Below are 20,172 nucleotides of genomic sequence, written 5' to 3'. Positions count from 1 at the left end.
CAGCGTTAAGGTAAACTGTAGATAGAACATAAACATAAATCGCAGAAGACAAGCCAAGCCAAGAGGACACAAGATGTGGCGCTAGCCAGGGACACACCCCAATGTGGGGAAACCCTTTATTAATTCTTCTTATATGTTCTTCAATAGTTCAACAGGGAGAGAGAGAGAGAGATAGTACATTTACAACAGAAGTCAACACTTTGACTTATCTAGATAAGAGCATAGATCATCTCTAGGAAGATGATACATGAGATCAGTTGAAGACATGCTGCTTCAACTGATTCTCCAAGGTGACTTCTTCACCTATCATCGTGCTGCATCTCGTCATCATGCTGCATTGTTGTACTGCTGTCCCATGTGCCATTGTTTAACCATGTTGTCATACAACATGTCTCATGTGCTTGCCACAACTATCCATGCTGTCCATGCTTGCCATGCTACACCATTCTTGCTATGCTGCACCATGCTTGCCATGCTTGCCATGTTGCACCATGCTGTCCATGCTTGCTGTCCCATTGTGCCACTGATGCACAATGTCATCGCTGTCCCATTGTGCCACTGCTGCATAATGTCATTGTTGTCCCATTGTGCCACCGCTGCACAATGTCATTGCTGTCCCATTGTGCCACTGCCTCATCATTGTGCTGTCCCATTGAACATTGTGGCACAATATCATTGCTACTAGTACTGTTGTTCCATCACGGCTTGTTATCCCAACAACCCAACATTGTCGCTGTCCCAACATACTTACGCTGCTCTAAATATGTATGTACCTTTGCCTCGCTGTCCTAGTTTTATTGTTGTAACAGCGGTACCTAACAGTCATGCCAAAAACACTGTTGTTCTGGGCATATGGCAACCCTTAACACTTTCTTCAGCTCACAGTTCTAGGGTCCTTGACTGCAACAACCTTGGACTGGTTAGGGTACTTCCAACAACCCTTCAATCTGCCCAGAAGTGCCCTCCTTTACTGCCACTACCCTTCTAAGACAGGAGGAGACCCTATACTACATTTTATGGACAGTCTATCCCTCATCAATGACTTTGGCTTTCCTCTGTTTGCTGCGGCTTGCTATATCAAGTCTCCTCTTGACTGCGGTAGACCATCACTCTTCAAAATGATCCAAAAATAGTCCTTATTGCTGTGGCATAAGGCCTGCGGTTAGGGCACACCTGGACAGTGACTAAGGCACAAACTGAACTGTGGATTTCGCCTCATACATTAGCGTTTAGGGCTTGTCTTCCACGTATAATTAGGCCTCATCCTTGGCTGCAGTTAGGGCACGTTGAGGCCTCCTTTATACATCATTCATCTGCGTCTATAGTTGTGCGTTAGTCCTTCTATTCTCTGCAGCGAGGGCACAACATGACCCTCCTTTCTCTGCGGTTAAATGTCTTTTCCTAGGACAACATTTAGGGCTTTTAAGGATAGTTGCTTAGGGTCTCTTCTAGACCTGCGTTTAGGGCAGTTAGAACTTCTCCTCGCTGCACTATAGAAGTCTCTTCCATGATTGCATTAAGGCTTCTTCATTGAATGCATTAGGGCTTCTTCATTAGGGCAGCGTTTAGCCTAGGGCACTCCCTCTAGATCTCTCCTTCATCAAAACCCAAAACAGAATGAAGAGAGAGATCACAAGAGTGTGAGTGTGTCAAAATGACTTGAAGGCCACCTCTATTTATACTAAAACGTTGAGCACAAGTGGGGGCAGTTTGGTTGCTGGCTGACCTTGACGAATTGTCTTATAACACAATTAAATTCATAACTCCATGAATACCTGTCGGAATTGGATGATTTGGATCAATCCTACACCTCTCGATGAGAGGGATCCAAGAAAAATATCAGCTGCCATAAATAAGATGACCCACATGGAGTTTGGCCCTAGTTGCCAATTTTAACACTCCCTCTCAACTAGGGAGAACTCCATCCGCTGATCCATATGTCTGATTGTACTATCTCTGCCATCAGGGAGAACTCCATCCCTGCACTGCTCTGTTGAACCATGAAGAAGAACAATTGATCGAGAATGTCTCATACCATTCTCTACTGACCCGAAGCCAGTTTCATATGAAGAGAGTGTGTCATACCACTCTTACTGACCCGAAGTTAGTTTCATTGATCCCGGATCAATATTACGAGAGAGTATCTCAAACCACTCACACTGATCCTAGATCAATGGAGGTCATCCTAGCATAGGGGGTACGGTAGATACAACGATGCGTCCATCGATAGTACTACTATGGTCCCTAACCCCATTTCCCTGCTCATTGGCCAGATGAGAGGTACTTCCCATGAGTCCCAGACTGCATGGGCAGGATGCGTCGATAAGAGAACCATTCATCCTGTCCCTAAGTCGCCTCGGGGTATCATAGGGGAAGGCTGAGCCATTCACCCTGTACACAACACACCATTAGTGGAGGGTGAGGGTGAGTTGCCCTATGGTCGCATGTTGCTCCAGTAAGTACCCCAAGCCCCTCAGAGCTCCTAGAGCCCAATGCATGCAACATGTAGGACCCTTATAAGAAGGTCTCTTAATGTCTCCAAGTCGTTCGGGAAAGTCACAAATTTGACCTTTCCCCAGGGTGTAGACAGAGTGTTTGCGACCTGTACATCAGTCTCAATACGATGGAGCCTCCTTGCTCATTGACGTACCATATCCTAGATAAGGTAGTATTTGATGTCTATATGCTGGAGCAATTATAGAATACATGATTACTCAACAATCGAATCCCCCCCTGGTTGACACAGAAGATCACGGTGGTATCCATCATGTGTAAAAACAGCTCACTGAAGAGCTCCCGCAACCAGGCAACTTCACACGAGGTCATACTCGTAGCTATGTATTCAGTGTCAGCGGTGCTCAAAGCAACCGTCTTCTGCATCCTGCTCATCCAATATATTGAGCAGAACCCAAAGAGAATCAACACTCAAAAGTGCTCATGAGATCCTCCACACTGCCTGCCTAGTCAGCATTTGAACAATCATGCAGCTTCAATATTTCTGGCAATGTATGTCAATCCATGAGAGATTGTGCCCCGAAGACATCTCAGAAGATTCTTGGCACCAATGCAATGAGGCTCAACCATATATGAGCTCATCATACTAACTACAAATCATATGTTTGGATGAAAGTTCACCAAGAACATCAACATGAATGAGTTTATGAAAATCAGAGGTATTTCCCAAATCTGGTCTGGCATCACTACCATATAACCTCTGAAAGTTAAGATCCTTGAGGTAGTCACGGGCTTGCAGTTTACCGTTCCACATCCAATATCCAACTCCCTCTTACTTCTACAAATGAGAGGGTCTGCACCTGTCAGAAATAGGTTGTCCTCAAAAGGTGCCGGTATGATAGGTCCATCATCCACAACCTTCAAGCAATGGTTTGGATCGGCTTCACTCTTAGTGAATCTTAGCTTCATCAGATAGCTATCAATCCTCTCATACTATGCCTGGGGTGTTTTGCTTCAAGCCATAGAGGGATTTCTTCCACCTGCACACATGAGATTCTCGATCATGAATCTCAAACCCCTTGGGTTGTTCCAAACCTGTGGACCTATTACATGAGGGGAATGGTCCCCTTGTAAGATTTTCCTTTGGTACATCTCGGACATGTACCTTCATGCTCTTCTTGAATTCAGGCATCCCTGTCACCATCTGACTCACATTGGGTAGGGCCCCATAATAAGTAGACCTCCAGTGCTATAGATGAGATGTGACAACTGACATGGTCCCCAATGGACCATCCTGCAACTTGATACAAATTTCCAACCCTGAACCCATGAGTAAAAACATCTTAGAAAATTCTATTTTCAAACATGTACCTTTCCATCGATGAATGCCACCCTGAAACCTTTGACTTCCATTGCTGAAATGGGCACCAGGTTCTTCTTGCGATCAGGTACATAAAGAGATTCTCGTAAATGAATCGAGTTAACCCTCATTCAATTTAGGGGTAACATTCCCTACAACCTTTCCAGGATAGGTGGCATCGGCTCCAAGTATAATCCCACGATTGTTTCCATCTCTTACCAAATTCGAGAGAGCACCCTTCTATCCGATGAAGTGCCTTGAAGCACTATAATCAATAAGCCAGATTCCCACAGAATTTGAAGGAGAGGGCAAATAAAATATAACGCTTCTTTATCTTATAAGAAACAACATTTGATTCTTCATACTTGGGGTTCCTTGCTTTCCTTCAAGAGTCGACTGTTTCCTTGATGACCTGCATTACCTGTCATTCCTCCAATCGTTGAAGGTGTCTCTGGAATGATTGTTATCTTCATCAAGAGATGTGTCCCTGTCATTCAAACACTCCTTCGCATAATGGCCGAACTTATTGTAAGCAAGGCATTTGCCTTTCCTTTCACCTTGAGATTCAGACTTCCCATTGAAGTGATTTGTAGATAGGCCATCAGAAGCTTCCACTGCGCCATTCTGATAATATACTCTGCTTCGACTTCACCTTTGGTGAATTTGAAGAGGGATGAGGAATCCATTGATCCTTTTGTCCTTTCCCAACTATCTTCGGTGATTGCTCTTTCACTCTTGCTTGGGCTTTGTCTTCACCTCAGCTCTGATACCATGTTAATTTTATGTATGTTCTATGCTTAGAGCAATTTATTTAAATTTTCATAGTTAGCTCAATATCTTTTCCAGATTAGCAATCACATCAGCATTAAAGTAAACTGCAGATAGAACATAAACATAAATCGCAGAAGACAAGCCAAGACAAGAGGACACAAGATGTGGCGTTAGCTAGGGACAAACCCCAATGTGGGGAAACCCTTGATCAATTCTTCTTATATGCTCTTCAATAGTTCAATAGAGAGAGAGAGAGAGAGAGAGAGAGAGAGAGAGAGAGTACATTTACAACAAAAGTCAACACTTTGACTTATCTAGATAAGAGCATAGATCATCTCTAGGAAGATGATACATGAGATCAATTGATGATTTGAAAATGGGGCTTCTAAAGGCTTCTTGTGAACTTACAAGAACCTCTCCCACTTCCAAAGCTTAAATTATTCCCAAGTCTTTATGATTAACCAAATGCGGAATTAATAATGCTTGAAAATAGGTGTATGCTTGTGTTTATTTTTGACTGTTTATGTGCTTTAAAATTCTGTTGTTTATGCTGATATAACATACATATAACAGTAAACAATGCAGCCATAAAACAAACACATAAGACAACAATTTAATTAGGAGTTCACCCAAAACTCTTGGGCTATGTCTCCGTGAGCTCTAGTCAACTCGACTAGGCTCTCTGGGATTATGGTATAAGTCCTTTTACAAGCTCCTGGCTCAACTCCATTGGTTTACATAGAACACAATGGGTTTAGACACCATCTTATCCCTGGCTCTTGAAGCTCTCGACTTTCTGGCTCTGGCTCTGGCTCTCGGCTTTGGCTTTGGCTCTGGCTCTTGGCTCTGGCTTTGGCTCTTTGGCTCTGGCTCTGGCTCTGTCTCTTCGACTCTGGCTTCTTTGGCTCTAGCTCTGGCTGTCTGCAACTTTCAGCTCTTTGGCTTTTCACTTGACCTCCAAGTGACCCCAAAGACTCCCTCAGCTGCTCTGTACATTAGCTTTTTGCTCTCTATGCTCTCTTGCTTCTGCCTTGCTCTTAATTGAGCTCTCTGTCTCCTTTGAGTTACTTTTCCGGCTCTTCGGCTACCCCAGCCGTTTCTCTGCATATCATCATCTCTCTGTGCCTCTGCGGCTTCCCTGCTCCTTGTCAGTTCGATTGGCCATTTGGCTCTACGGCTCCGTGGCTTCAAAGTGCATCATTGCCTGTAAAAATGCCTGCTTGCATCGTGGCATGAGGATCTGGAGTGGTTACACAGAGGTTTCGGGGCCTTCTCTCAAGCCAAAACCCGAAATTAGAAAAAAATCCATTACACAGGTATTTTTTGGAAAATACACTATTGGGCGTGTATTTCGGACGTGAAATCCCATTCAATCGCCCTTAAAATCCCTATCGGGTCCGCCATTAGGCGTTATATCGCATTGCATTAACGTATTGGGCAAAATCCCAAATACACAGGAAATACGTGAAAAACCTGACAGAACTCTTTCTATCGGACCTGAAATATTATCGCATCCGCCCTAATATCGCATCGGGTCCGCCTTGGGTTGCTTTCACAAGTTCCACCGTCGATCTACGAGATCTCCGATCCAACAGTCAATATGTGATTTCAGGTGGCTTAGGAATACGTAGGTTACTCGCCCGAAAAGGCGGTTTTCCTCTCTCCTCTGCTAGCCACGCGTCATTCATTGTATGGGATCGGGCGGAGCCGGCCCAATACCATTTACCGCTTGAGGCCTGCCCGAAATCCCGCTTTATCGAAACTCAAATAACATGGCACCACGTTTATAATTCCTTTTCGGGTCCGCTTTATCGCTTCGGGCATCTTTCCCTTGTATTTCGGTTTTTACACCGAAACACGCTTATACACAAGAAAGTCCCTTTATGGTGGAACTCAAAATCTATCAGACCGGGGTTATAAAACCCATCGGGTCCGACTTTCGCTAATCGCTAATCATATGTATATCGCCCCTTTTTCATCGCTGCGATGCGATGTATCGCAATTGCAAGTCGCGTAGGCCCGGGGGTCCGTCCTTTGCCTCGTGGCATCGCCAACGCCGATCCGCCAATATTAGCGATCACAATCACATTGCCCAGGGTCCCGCCATTAACACAGGCCTATCTTCGACCTGATATATTGGAGATCGGCAATCGGGGGTTTCTCCCCTTTCCGCTTAAGTCTGCCTCTTGGACTCTTCTCTAATGCGATTTCCCTTTATAAGGGTTTTTTTGCCATTTTTAGGGGATTTTGCCTTTTTTTCCAAAGAACAAAGGGCATCTTCTTTCTGCGATAACTTCTGCATCCTAAGTCCATTTTTGCCCATTCAAGTTGCAGTAGATTCATAATGAAAAGATCTCTGCCATGGGGCTATTTCTAGTAATTTCCTTGGACTTTCATTTTCCTCCTGTGAGGAATACTTAGACTTAGGAGTCTATCCAAAATCCATTTTGGATCAGTTGAAGACATGCTGCTTCAACTGATTCTCCAAGGTGACTCCACCTATCATCGCGCTGCATCTTGTCATCATGTTGCACCTCACCATGCTGCACCCTATGCTACACCGCTGTCCCATGTGCCATTGTTGAACCATGTTGTCATACAACATGTCTCATGTGCTTACCACAACTATCTATGTGGTCCATGCTTGCCATGTTGCACCATGCTTGCCATGCTATCCATGCTTGCCATGTTGCACCATGCTGTCCATGCTTGTTGTCCCATTATGCCACTGCTACACAATGTCATTGCTGTCCCATTGTGCCACTGCCTCATCATTTTGCTGTCCCATTGGATATTGTGGCAGAATATCGTTGCTGCTAGTACTGTTGTCCCATCACGGCTTTTTATCCCAACAACCCAACATTGCTGTTGTCCCAACATACTTACGCTGCTCTAAATATGTATGTACCATTGCCTAGCTGGCCTAGTTTTACTGCTGTAACAACTGTACCTAACAATCATGCCCAAAACACTGCCGTTCTAGGCATATGGCAGCCCTTAATACTTCCTTCAGCTCACAGTTCTAGGGTCCTTGACTGCAGTAATCTTGGACTGGTTAGGTTACTTCCAACAACCCTTCAATTTGCGCAAAATTGCCCTCCTTTACTGCGACTGCCCTTCTAAGAGAGGAGGAGACCCTTTACTACATTTTCTGGACAATCTATCCCTCATCAACGACTTCAACCTTCCTCTGTTTGTTGCGGCTTGCTATATCAAGTCTCCTCTTGACTGCGACAACACAACACTCTTCCAAATGATCCTAAAACAATCCTTATTGTTGCGGCATAAGCCCTGCGGTTAGGGCACACCTGGATAGTGACTAGGGCACAAACTAAACTCTGGATTTAGCCTCATACATCAACGTTTAGGGCCTGTCTTCCACGTATAATTAGGCCTCATCCTTGGCTGCAGCTAGGGCACGTTGAGGCCTCCTTTATACATCATTCATCTGCGTCTATAGTGCTGCATTAGTCCTTCTATTCTCTGCGGCTAGGGCACAACATGACCCTCCTTTCTCTGCGGTTAGATGTCTTTTCCTAGGACAACGTTTAGGGCTTTTAAGGACAGCTGCTTAGGGTCTCTTCTAGACCTGTGTTTAGGGCAGTTAGAACTTCTCCTTGCTGCGCTATAGAAGTCTCCTCCATGACTGCGTTAAGGCTTCTTCATTGACTACGTTAGGGCTTCTTCATTAGGGCAACGTTTAGCCTAGGGCACTCCCTTTATATCTCTCCTTCATCAAAACCCAAAACAGAAGGAAGAGAGAGATCACAAGAGCGTGAGTGTGTCAAAATGACTTGAAGGCCACCTCTATTTATACTAAAACGTTGAGCACAAGTGGGGGCAGTTTGGTTGCTGGCCAACCTTGACGAATTGTCTTATAACACAATTAAATTCATAACTCCATGAATACTTATCGGAATCGGATGATCTTTAGATCAATCCTACACCTCTCGATGAGAGGGATCCAAGAAAAATATCAGCTTCCATAAATAAGATGACCCACATGGAGTTTGGCCCTAGTTGCCAATTTTAACAGATCCACTTATCACATCTCATCAAGAAGTTAAAGGTATCTAAATACTCACATATTCATGCAGGAAGTATAAGTAATAATCAAAACAATATTCATATCAATAAGTCTAAACAAAAGTAAAGACATAAAGGAGCACCATAAATCAAAAAATACTTATCTTCCATGAGAGGTAATCATCTTCTTCTTGAACCAACCTTTAAGAGTCATCACTGTCCATTATCCTAAAATATTTCCACCAACTTTATTAGCAACGAGGCCAAATAGAGACTATCCCATCTAGAGCTTCATCAAATCTGTCGCAAGTGTTGGAGCATCTTCACATTGACCGTGCTAGGATTTCTAGATTTCATATCTCAAACCTTCGCCATAATCCAGGGTTTCTCTCAAACCTTAACCTCATAATATGTATCAAACCCTAATACAAAAATTGCCTGGGATTTCCTTCAAACCCTAGAATTCTTTTAGGTCTCCTTCCATCAAAGATGTCTTCACAGGGGTGATCTTTAATGAATTTTCTTCAGCCTAGCTTTGAAACCATGTTAATTTTTTTTAGGACTATGTTGTTCTTTGCTTTGATAATTGCATTTCTTCATTTACACATTAAATTCACCCCACAACATCATAACATTATTATGATTTACATCATATTCAACAACATATGCAATTATGTAGAAAGAACAATATCATCGTCATCAATGTAGCGAAACATAAAGGAACAATAGAAGAAAAGCATTCACACATAGAGACACCAGGATTGGTCGGAGACCAGGGCAAAACCTACTATGGGGAAAACCCTTCCAAATTTCTCTTCTTATTCGATTTTCATTGAATGATTCAGCAAAGGAGAGTACAATGATCGATATCTTCATCCATACAATTATGCAGCAAAAATTAACTAAACAATATCCATGAGATGAACACAACCATGCTTATATTCAAAAACCCCGATTCAAAAGCCTGTACTGAACAGTCATTGTTCGCGGTCAATTTCCAAACACCGCGGTCAACGAGCGAAAACTTCGGACAACTGAAAAACCAAACCCTAGTTTCCAGTCACATGGAGGATGTGTTGTGCGTGCAAATGAAAGGCTTCAGTTGTACGAATGAGCCAGCCAACAAGCGACAACAACTGAGATCCCTCTGTGACATGTCTACGTCTGAGGCCCAAAACCCTAAAACAAAGATGCGAGCTTCAGACCCTGCAATTTCACCTTTGTGCGAACCCATTCCTCTGCGGATCTGCCTTAGACTTGTGCAAGCCAAAAACAAGAAAGAGAATAGAAGAATGTCTCATGATGATGTCCAAATGAGGTTGAGGTCACTTGTATTTATAGCCTTCCAAGGGTGTCCAATTTTCTTTAGGGCTGACTTGATCAAATATGCACATGTGGGCTTATAATTCAAAAATACACTTTCCCTTGTCCAAATTTGATGATCTTTAGGTCGATTTTGGTCCTCTCGAAAAGAGGAATTCAATGCAATCATCATCTCCATCAAATGAGCTGTACAAAGTGGAATTTGGCCCTAGTTGCCAATTTTAACAAACAACTGGAGGGTAGACCTCGGAAACAAAGATGGAAAATTCGAGAAGTCGTGACTCCAAACCCTTGAAAGAAGTCTCCTCCATAGCCATGAAGATAGAATCTTTTAAAGAAGATGAAGACAATAAGAAGAATCAATCAGATATGGAAGGTAGACCTCGGAAACAAAGATGGAAAATTCGAGAAGTCGTGACTCCAAACCCTTGAAAGAAGTCTCCTCCATAGCCATGAAGATAGAATCTTTTAAAGAAGATGAAGACAATAAGAAGAATCAATCAGATATAGAAGAAGTTTACACCATTGATTTTGAAGTAGAATTTGTGGCTGCTCAAGAATAAATAGTTAGGCTCTGAAAGGAAAATATAAGGCTTAAATAACGCTTGTAAATCTTTGAAGAGAAGAGTCATAACATTGTTGAAACAAAAGTTGTCCTCCTGAGATGTCAAGCAAAGGAAGCAGAAAAGAGAGAAGAAATGTCAAATCAATTGAAAGAAAAGGTTGACGATTATGAGAAGTTAAATGCAGAAGTTGATCAAAAACTAAAAGAGCAAGAGAATTTTTTGGAGAAGTTATCTCCTTGAAATTTCAGCTAGAAGCTAAGATAATAGAAGAAGTGATGAAAAGCCAACTGAAGGAAAAATAAGAAAATTGTGAGAAGCTTGAAGCAGAAATTGTGTCATTAAGGAATGAAGTAGACAAGCTCAACAAGAACTTGAAAAGTTCTCAAATGTTGGATGATATTCTCAGCAGTCAAAGATCACCATACAACAAAACAATCTTGGTTATATGGGTGAGATTTCATACAAAGATGCAAGCCTCAGGTCACCAGAAAACAAGATTAAGAAGGCTTGAAAGTCATGCTAATATTCTTCAAAGCCCCAACCATAGTGGAAGTAAGGGAAGAAATCAGGATGAGTTTGGAAGAGCTACTACACCTAGAAGCTATACAAGTAGCAGTGAAATAAGAGACAAGGATCAACAAAGAATTGAATCTTCTCCAAAGTAAAACAACTTAGAAGCGCTGTTTCATGAAGACAATCCTTCTTAGCCAAGTCTATTTCTTGGTCAATTTTTTTATGCACAAACTTTGGACATAAAGCAAGAGATTGTAGAGCCTATGATAGGGATGATTATAGAGGTCCTTATCATACCTCTAGAAGCAAAATTGCAGGCAGGGTTTCTTGATTGTGAAAATGCAAATTTTTATTTTTAATTTTTTTTTCTTGTGCCCTAGGTTCAATCTTACGTTAAAGAATAAAAACATCAAGAATTTTGGACCCCATGTAGGAATATGGTGAACCTAAGGGGGGGTTCAATAGACAAAAATTTGAGTTGCATGTTGTGTGGGAAACATATGATAGGGGAGATATCTTGATTGAAATACCACCTTGCACAAATTTTGAGACATGACATAAAACTTTGCCCAGATGCATCTCCATAAATCATTCGTATTGCCATCAAATCACTAGAAGATAAAGATTTTGCCAAAAGTAACAAAGCAATTGTGAAACACCAAATTGCAAGGGGAGGAATGGGCAAGCAAGAGTGATTCTTCAACATCACCTTCCACAATGGCCAACCCCACATCTACCTCATCAGTTTTGTTCCTAGAACCATATATGGTGCACAACCTTCTATTGGGTCAACACTTAAAAGAAAGGAAAAGGAAGAAGTTGACAAGGTGGACAACCTTCTATGGAGTGAAATTTCTTTCAGCATTGCCAAGAACAATTCATTGCACTATGTTATATTTGATGTTATTGCTATTGTTGGGCCCGGGTGCAAAGTCCCTTCCTATGATGACTTGAGAGGGCCTATTCTTTAACATGAAAAGGTCGATTGCACTACTAGATTGGAGCAATTTAGGGCATCATGGGAACACATTGGATGCATTGTGATGTTGGATGGTTGGACTGATCGAAAGGGTAGAACCCTTATTAACTTCTTGGTTAATTGTCTCAAGGGGACAATGTTTATAAAATATGTTGATGCATCTACACATCAAAGATGCATGATTATTATGTGATTTGTTTGACGTGTCCATTCGGGAGGTAGGCCCACGAAATGTTGTCCAAGTCATAATGGACAATGCTGCAAATTATGTTGTTGTTGGCAGGTTGCCTATGGAGAGATTTTCTAACTTGTTTTGGACACTTTGTGTTGCACACTGTATTAATTTTATGTTAGAGGATATAGGGAAAATTCTTTATGCTAGGGATATTGTTGAATCATCCAAGAGCATAACAAAATTTATATATAATCACATATCAGTGCTTCATTTGATGAGAATATTCACCGACAACAAGGAGTTTGTGTGTGGCATCACATTGTTTGCCACTAGCTTCATATCTCTTGAATTCTATGTGGGATCTGAAGAGAATGTTTCTTTGAGAGGAGTTGTGTGCTTTATTCTTTAGTCGCAAACTAGAGGGAGAGGCCATATGCAGGTTACTTTCATATCAAGAGAGCTTTTGGGTAAGAGTAGAGGGTGTGCTATTATTGAACCTTTAGTAAAGGTTCTTTGATTAGTTGATGGAGACAAGCCTGCAATGGGCTACTTGTAAGAGGCCATGGATAGGGCCAAAGAAGCCATTCATAAATATTATGAGGATAAGGTGGATGAGGGTTTGAGAAACAATAGTTGACATGGAGAGTGATTAATGAGCATGGAACAATACACTCCATTGTCCCATTCATGTTGCCGGGATCTACCTCAACCCCGCATTTTCTTACTTTGGTTTTAGATTTGATGTTGAGGTGATGGATGGCTTCTTTAGTTGTTCGTAAGAGGGTGCCATCGTCGGAAGAACGTGCGAAAATTTCTAAAACATGGAGATATACAGGATGACAAGTGGCACATTTAGCCTTGACATGGCTATCCATGATAGGAAGACCAAAATACCAGGTAAGCTTTAATTTGTTTCAAATCTCATTGTCTCTTCATACCTTGCTTCAACTTTCAATGTTTTTTCTTATGTTTCTCTTATTTTTTGTAGATGTGTGGTGGACAAGCTATGGTGGTAGAGTACCCAATCTCTAAAAGCTTGCCATTTGAGTTCTTAACCAAACATGTAGCTCCTTCGAATGTGAGCGCAATTGGAGTGTATTTGAAAAAAGTACACGCTAAGAAGCGCAACAGTTTTAAAAAAAATTAAAATTAAAATTTTGAGTTAATTATAAATTATTTGTTTATTATTTTATAATTATTAATATATAATTTATGACCCTCATACAACTTGGAGTCCCAACGCCTTAATGACACGGTCCATGTCCACTACAATCTTTGATTGTAGGTGAGGGAACTTCTTAAAACGCTTGACATGGAGGCTATCTCATTGGATGGGATTGACACCACTACTGCATGGAGGGTTGAGGCTAAGAGGTCTGTTATGTCTCGACCCCTGATTGGTTATAGGAGGAGGCAGTGGAGGAGGTAACAATTGTAGGGGAGAGAGGGGTAGAGGAGGAGGAGGAGGAGGAGGAGTAATAGGAGGAGAGGACATAGTCTATGCCCTACTTCTTCTAGAGGACATGAGAATCCAATGCCAGCCCTAGGTCGTTCTTCCTCTAGAGAAAAGCCATTATTTTTTCCTGCAAAAGGAGCAGAGGAAATTATTAGTTGTTTACATGTCTAATTTGATCAGAGATCACTCATGATGATGAGATATATTGATTATATTTTGTTGTTGATATTTTGACGCTGAGTCAAGACTGAGGATTCATGACATGATTCACTATTTATGTGTGATGTAGCAATAGACATCTTATAATCTTATATATTAGTTTTCTTTTCATTTTTTTGTTGCAATGCATTTATTTGATGGATGCTAAAAAATGAAAAAAAAGGAATGCTTTTGTATTTTTTTAATTTTGTCGATGTTTGCTAATTTTTACCGATCTTTTCCCAAATCTTTACGAATTTTTCATTTTTCAAACCCTAGCAGATGTTATCCTTATGCTGATGTTTGCTACATTGGTTTAGAGTTATGTTCCTCTAGATTCACATGTGGTTAGTGTTATTTGGTGATTTGAGATGCTATGATAACATCTTATGTTGTTAGATACAATGATGCATCTACAACTTATAGGATTGATATTTTGGCACAATTGGAGACTGCAATGAATCTAGATATGAAGTGTGATGAGGATGTGAATAGTATTCTGAGATGCAAGAACTAAAAACTGAATTGCGAAATTCACTGATCAAATATACTGAGTATTCCAATGAAATTGCAACAGAAAATAAATTCATGAAAATACAAGCAATTAAAAAACCAATAGTAATACCTAGGAAACCCCAACTAGGGAAAACTTGCTAGTTTGTGTGTTTTTATTGACATGCTTAGAAAAATCCCAGTAAATAATTACAAAGCACTGCAAAAATTCTTTTCCAAATTTTTGTTCCTCGACACTATCTTGGAAACCCTAGACCGATTCGACCTCTCTCTTGCACAGTTGTACCAAATGTATAGGCTGAACTGCCTCCTTGCATAAGCTATCTCAACCTCCTTAAGTGATGCGCTCTCCCTGACCTCACGTGTTGATCTGGAACTATTATCGTAAGCTCAAAACACAAATCGTCGCTAGTGCATAATGATATGATTCACCAAGTCTCCACTCTTCTCTTTATAGGATCAAATTGCTGTTCAACTCGAGCAAACTAGCTCATTGAATGCAAGTCAAACTGCCTCACTGAACTCAAGTCTAACTAACATTTAGAACTCAAGTGAACTGGCCTTTTGAACTCGAGTCAAATTGCCTCTTTGAAATGAAGTCGAACTAAGATAATCTCCATGCATGCTCAGTTCGATTTACTATTTTTGAGTATAGGAAAATTAGAGATTTTTTTGAAGTCAACACTAAGAGAAAGTAAGATTGCGCCTTAGCTTCACATGTAGGTTCTTCTACCAAATATAGTGCACTTCTAAATTTAGCAGAACCCTTCCATCTCTAACTTCAATAAACACTCCCTCTTAGAGATGAAGGTGTTCTGTGCAACACCTAATTTATTTCTGAAGTAGATGAAATTGCCTCTTGCCAATGCCTTGTTCAAGATATCTTCTATCTGCTCCTTTATAGGTATGTACTGAAATCTAACTTTATCCCTCTGAACACAATCTCCGATATGGTGGTACCTAATCTCAATGTTCTTGGAGCGGTCAAGAAACATTGGATTTTTGGAGAGCTGGATGCAACTCTAATTATCACAGTTTATGACCACGGGCTCCAACCTTCGACCGAACAACTCGACAAGTAACTTCCCCAACCAAATAGCCTCACAAGTTGCCAAGCTGGCAGCCATGTACTCGGCCTCAACTGAGCTCAATGGCACTGATCTCTGCTTTCTACTAAACCATGAAACAACTGCTAACCCAACACTGAAAGCACAATTTGAAGTGCTCTTCGTGTCTACTAAACTCCCTATCCAATCTGCATTAATGAATACTTGAAGATTCACTCCATCAACCTGCCTGTACAACAATCCATAATCTACTGTGCCCCTAAGATACCGCAACACATGCTTAGCAACAACCCAATACATTATGGTCGGCTCAACCATGAACTGGCTCAATTGGTTAATCGCAAAGCAAATGTATGGTCGCGTGTTCACAAGATACATCAACGACCCTATGAGTTGTTTGTATAGAGAGGCATCCACTCGCTCACCTCTGGCAGCATCTGCCTTCCTCCAGTTTGTGACTAGAGGCGTGGTCATGGACCTGCAATCATGCATGTGGAACCTCTTGAGAATCTCTTGTGTGTATCTGCCCTATCCCAAGAATATCTGCCCATCACCCTGCCATACTTGCTATTGTCGCTCTTAGAGACAACCTTGGATTGCTTACAAGACCAGTGCATGGGCACATCTAGATTTTGTGTGTCTCAAATGATTCTCGGGAAGATGGTGACATCACATATATTCTATATATATATTAAAAGGAATGGGTTGGTTCATTCATCTAAAGGTATAAGTCATGTATTTTTGGTACTTCTTCACATATGCAGTTCATAGAAATATGTGCATAAAATAGTGGAGGCCGAGTAGTTCAAGGACTTACGGTTTAATAAGCTTTTATAGAGCAACGAGAGAGGATAAGAAGAAAGAGCAACTCATCACATAGAGCTTAAAACATTAAGAAATCTACATTTAACACATAGAGCTTGAAGCATTAAGAATGTCTACACTTATTTGAGCTACGGGTAGATATAATGGACAAAAGAGACACTGAATGCTATGATTCATGTAGCCCAATTTTAAAGATATAATCTCAATAATCCATACAGGCACATGCATTAATAAGTCAATACAAATGAATTGGTGAGGAAGTATGAAATATTTCTAGCAGCTATGATTGCATGAATTCAGAGAAGAAACATGAACATAATGGGCTTTAATAGAGGGATAACATACTGTAATACTCAAAGGGGCGAATCACGACCATTTAGTTGATATTCTGAAAGATTTGTATCATAAAGTCATACAGTCTGAAAATACATGTAGTTTTTTCTTAAGAATTTTGAACCTTTGTAAAGTGTTGCTTCTCCCTATATATCTCGAGAGGGGAGCGTTTGAACATTCATTACAACAAAATATCTTTTGCTCAGTCTTAGCTGTCAGATCGACTAGCTGTCTTAGCCAAGGATGGCTCGGTGGCCCAAAAACGTTACAAAATATTAATTGCATCATTAAAGGGCGGCACATTATAGGATGACAAATCAGTCAACAATCAGATGAACACGTTAATAAAATATCTCCGTGCCTATCCTGGTGATCGCTGATATTTCAGGTTGAATTTTGCTCACGGTTTGGCCTCCATTGTTACTCAGCTGACTCTCGTCGCTTCTGCCTTTATTGCGTGAACCATTCATCCTTTAAAGTTGGGAGTGGACGCTATCAATTTTATACAGCAGTACTGAAGCAAAGGATCCCTGGGCGGTACTTCGTCTTCCCTCTGTATGGGGGCACCATGTTGGATGATCAAGTCCTCCCAAGCTACTAAGTCCTTGTTTTCTTCTGTCAGCGTCAACCTGGATATTGTGTTACAAGGGGCCTGTCTGGGTCTATCCATGCCGAGCTTGAATGCTCCATCTCCTTTATTAAATGCCACAGCTATCGACCCACCTTCTAAAGTTCTGCACTACTTGGTCGTGGTAGTAGGGGAGTGGAGGTGGAACGAAAGTGAGGGTGATGTAACCAAGAGGATGTAATGGTCAGTTGACGTGGAGCCGAGTGATAGGTGGAAAAAGGGCGTGGGACTGTTGGTGGGATAGAGTGTGAGGATGAGTGGTTTTCGGAGGGGGGCATGAGTGGTAAGTGGTATGTGAGGGTGGGGGGTGCGAAATAATATGAGAGGGACATGTAGCGGCGGGGCACGGCGGGGAAACCACTTTTTCGGACCCTTCTTGCCGATAAAGGGAAACATGGTTGGGGGGGGGGGACAAAAAGGCCTGGGAGCTGTCCATTTGGGCAGAGTCAATCATTGTCGTCCAGATATGGGGGGTGTTTAATTAATTGGCTTCCTTTGAAAATGGATGGACTCGACAACCCTTTAAATCTATTGTATAAAATATTGCATCTGGAAAAGTTTCCGCATGTCGTAATCGCAAGTCAGAAGGGACTTCGACGGAGGAGGGACTTTGCTTTGTGCGATCACTAATTGCCGATTTGCGAGGGGTGATGTCATCACTGCCAAGTGTCACTTTGTGAGAGGTGACACGTGTTGCCCAGAAATGCCCCCTTAAGACCCTGAAAATGCCAGATCAACATGCCACGTGTCCTCCATATCACCATGTCATCTCCGTACTGCCACGTCTTGATGATGTCAGCAGCCATGTGGATTCATAGGGACCAATGGTATTCTGCCACGTGCCCCCTAATGGAGAGAGAAAAGGGCCCGCCTGACCTTTTTTTTGCTGCAATCCTTTGTTAAATGGTTTTCGGCCCCTCCCGACGCTTTACACTATATCGGGACTTCTCCACTTTGCAATGTTTTTAAACCCGATCTTGTCCAGAATCGCTGATCGTCGATATCGTGGGACCTCCGATGTTGCGGGAAGTCCGATATGCAGGACCTCTCTACCATTGATAAGCCGATACACTGTGCCCAGGGCCCTTTGTTCGCCGATAAGTTGATGCGCCATGCCTTGGGACCCGCCGATTTGCGATTTGCAATATCGGCGATCAACCAATCGCAGATTTCGCTGCCTTCCCCTGCTGCTGTTTCAGAAAAGCCCCGCTTGTGATTTGCGATGAGGCTGACCCTTAGCCATTTTTCCTTTGCTTTCTGGCTTTGAAAGGGTATTTTCAATATGCTCTAACTTCTGATACAGGAGTCCCTTTTTGGACTTGCACCTACTATTGGAAAGCTTATATCGAACACTATCCAGTGGAGAGGGTCCGATTTAGCTTTGAGAGCTTCTGTGACTTGGAAGATGGATGCAAACCTCTAAGTTCTTTGGTACTCTTTGTACAATTGGAACTTTGTTTTCAGAAGGTGACAACATTGGCTCCACCCGGGGATAGTGCCTTGCTAGCAAGGTGCTGAGAACCTGCAAACTGTGAACTTCTCCTTTGGGCATGGAGTCTTTTCTAAACAAACGATAATTTTGTGAAAGTGGAATTTTCAACATAAACTGGAAATTTCATATAACAATTACAATACACACACCAGTATTTACAATGAGTGCAAGACAAGTACCTCTAGTTTTGGAAATAGAGTTTGAGGAACTGACCATTTACCGACAGTTCTAGTGATTCACCGTCCAAATTTTCAAGCATGTACGTGTTATTTCCTCTTTCTTCTGCAATCTTGAAAGGGCCGAACCATAGCGGGTTGAATTTTTTGCTTTTGTCTTCCCGTTGGACGTCCCATCGGAGAACTAAATCTCCTAGTTGAAGAGGTCGATCCTTGGCCTTCTTGTCAAACAGGGATTTCATCTTTTGTTGGTAATTTGACAATTTGGCCCCCACCTGTTCTCTGTTTTCATGAAGCTCGACCAATTGATTTATCCTTCGTGTCAAGGCACTTGGCTCTTCCTCAGCTTCTTGTAGTAACTTTGCCACCGACATCGCTAATTGGATCAGCGAGGCTGCAGCGTTACCATACACTAGCTCAAAAGGCGATTTCTCCGTGGATTGTTTAGGAGTTACTTGGTTGGCCTATAGGGCAAACTTCAGTTGGGAGTCCCAGTTCCTCTGATTCTCGGTGATGGTCTTCTTCAGCACCCTCACCATGGTTTTGTTTGAGGACTCAGCCAAACCATTACCTTGGGGATAGTAGGTAGTGGAGTGCTCGATAATGATATTGAATTTCTGGCAGAAGTTGGTGAATTTGGCAGATTTGAAGACCTAGCATTGTTAGTGATAATTTTGATAGAACAACTAAAGTGAGATAATATGTTCTCCTCCATAAACTTAATTACCACCGAGTCTGTAGCGTTTTTGGCTGGGATGGCCACTACCCACTTGGTGAAATAATTAGTGGCTGTTAATATCCATTTGTGTTGGCCACTGGATGGTGGGTTTATTTCTCCTATGAAGTCTAGTCCCCACTGTCTGAAAGGTTCTTCCACATGCACTAGAATCAGGGGAAGAGGAGAAAGCTTTTGTCTCTCAGCAAACACTTGGCATTTCTGGCACGACCTGATCTGGGAATGAAGATTTCCAAACAATGTAGGCCAGTAGAATCCTGCCTTGAGGATTTTGTGTGATGGTCTTCTTCAGCACCTTCACCATGGTTTTGTTTGAGGACTCAGCCAAACCATTACCTTGGGGATAGTAGGTAGTGGAGTGCTCGATAATGATATTGAATTTCTGGCAGAAGTTGGTGAATTTGGCAGATTTGAAGACCTGAGCATTGTTAGTGATAATTTTGATAGAACAACTAAAGTGAGATAATATGTTCTCGTCCATAAACTTAATTACCACCGAGTCTGTAGCGTTTCTGGCTGGGATGGCCACTACCCACTTGGTGAAATAATTAGTGGCTGTTAATATCCATTTGTGTTGACCA

The 20,172-nt window shown here is 41.9% G+C and overlaps 1 protein-coding gene and 1 pseudogene across 5 annotated transcripts in view; one reads left to right on the top strand and one right to left on the bottom strand.

The window, feature by feature from the left end:
• The window catches only part of LOC149148917 (mediator of RNA polymerase II transcription subunit 22a-like), a 175,179-nt gene that overhangs the window by 64,090 nt on the left and 90,917 nt on the right, over positions 1-20,172 (top strand). The gene's annotated exons all lie outside the window — the stretch shown is intronic.
• LOC149148918 (secreted RxLR effector protein 161 pseudogene) lies at positions 15,357-15,875 on the bottom strand (annotated as a pseudogene).

The sequence above is a fragment of the Pinus tabuliformis genome, chromosome 9, assembly GCF_031772625.1.
Source record: "Pinus tabuliformis cultivar Carrire ecotype Pingquan chromosome 9, CPIR1, whole genome shotgun sequence".
NCBI lineage: Eukaryota > Viridiplantae > Streptophyta > Pinopsida > Pinales > Pinaceae > Pinus > Pinus tabuliformis.
The sequence above is the reverse complement of the archived record's forward strand: the minus strand, read 5'-3'. Positions and strand labels throughout refer to the sequence as shown.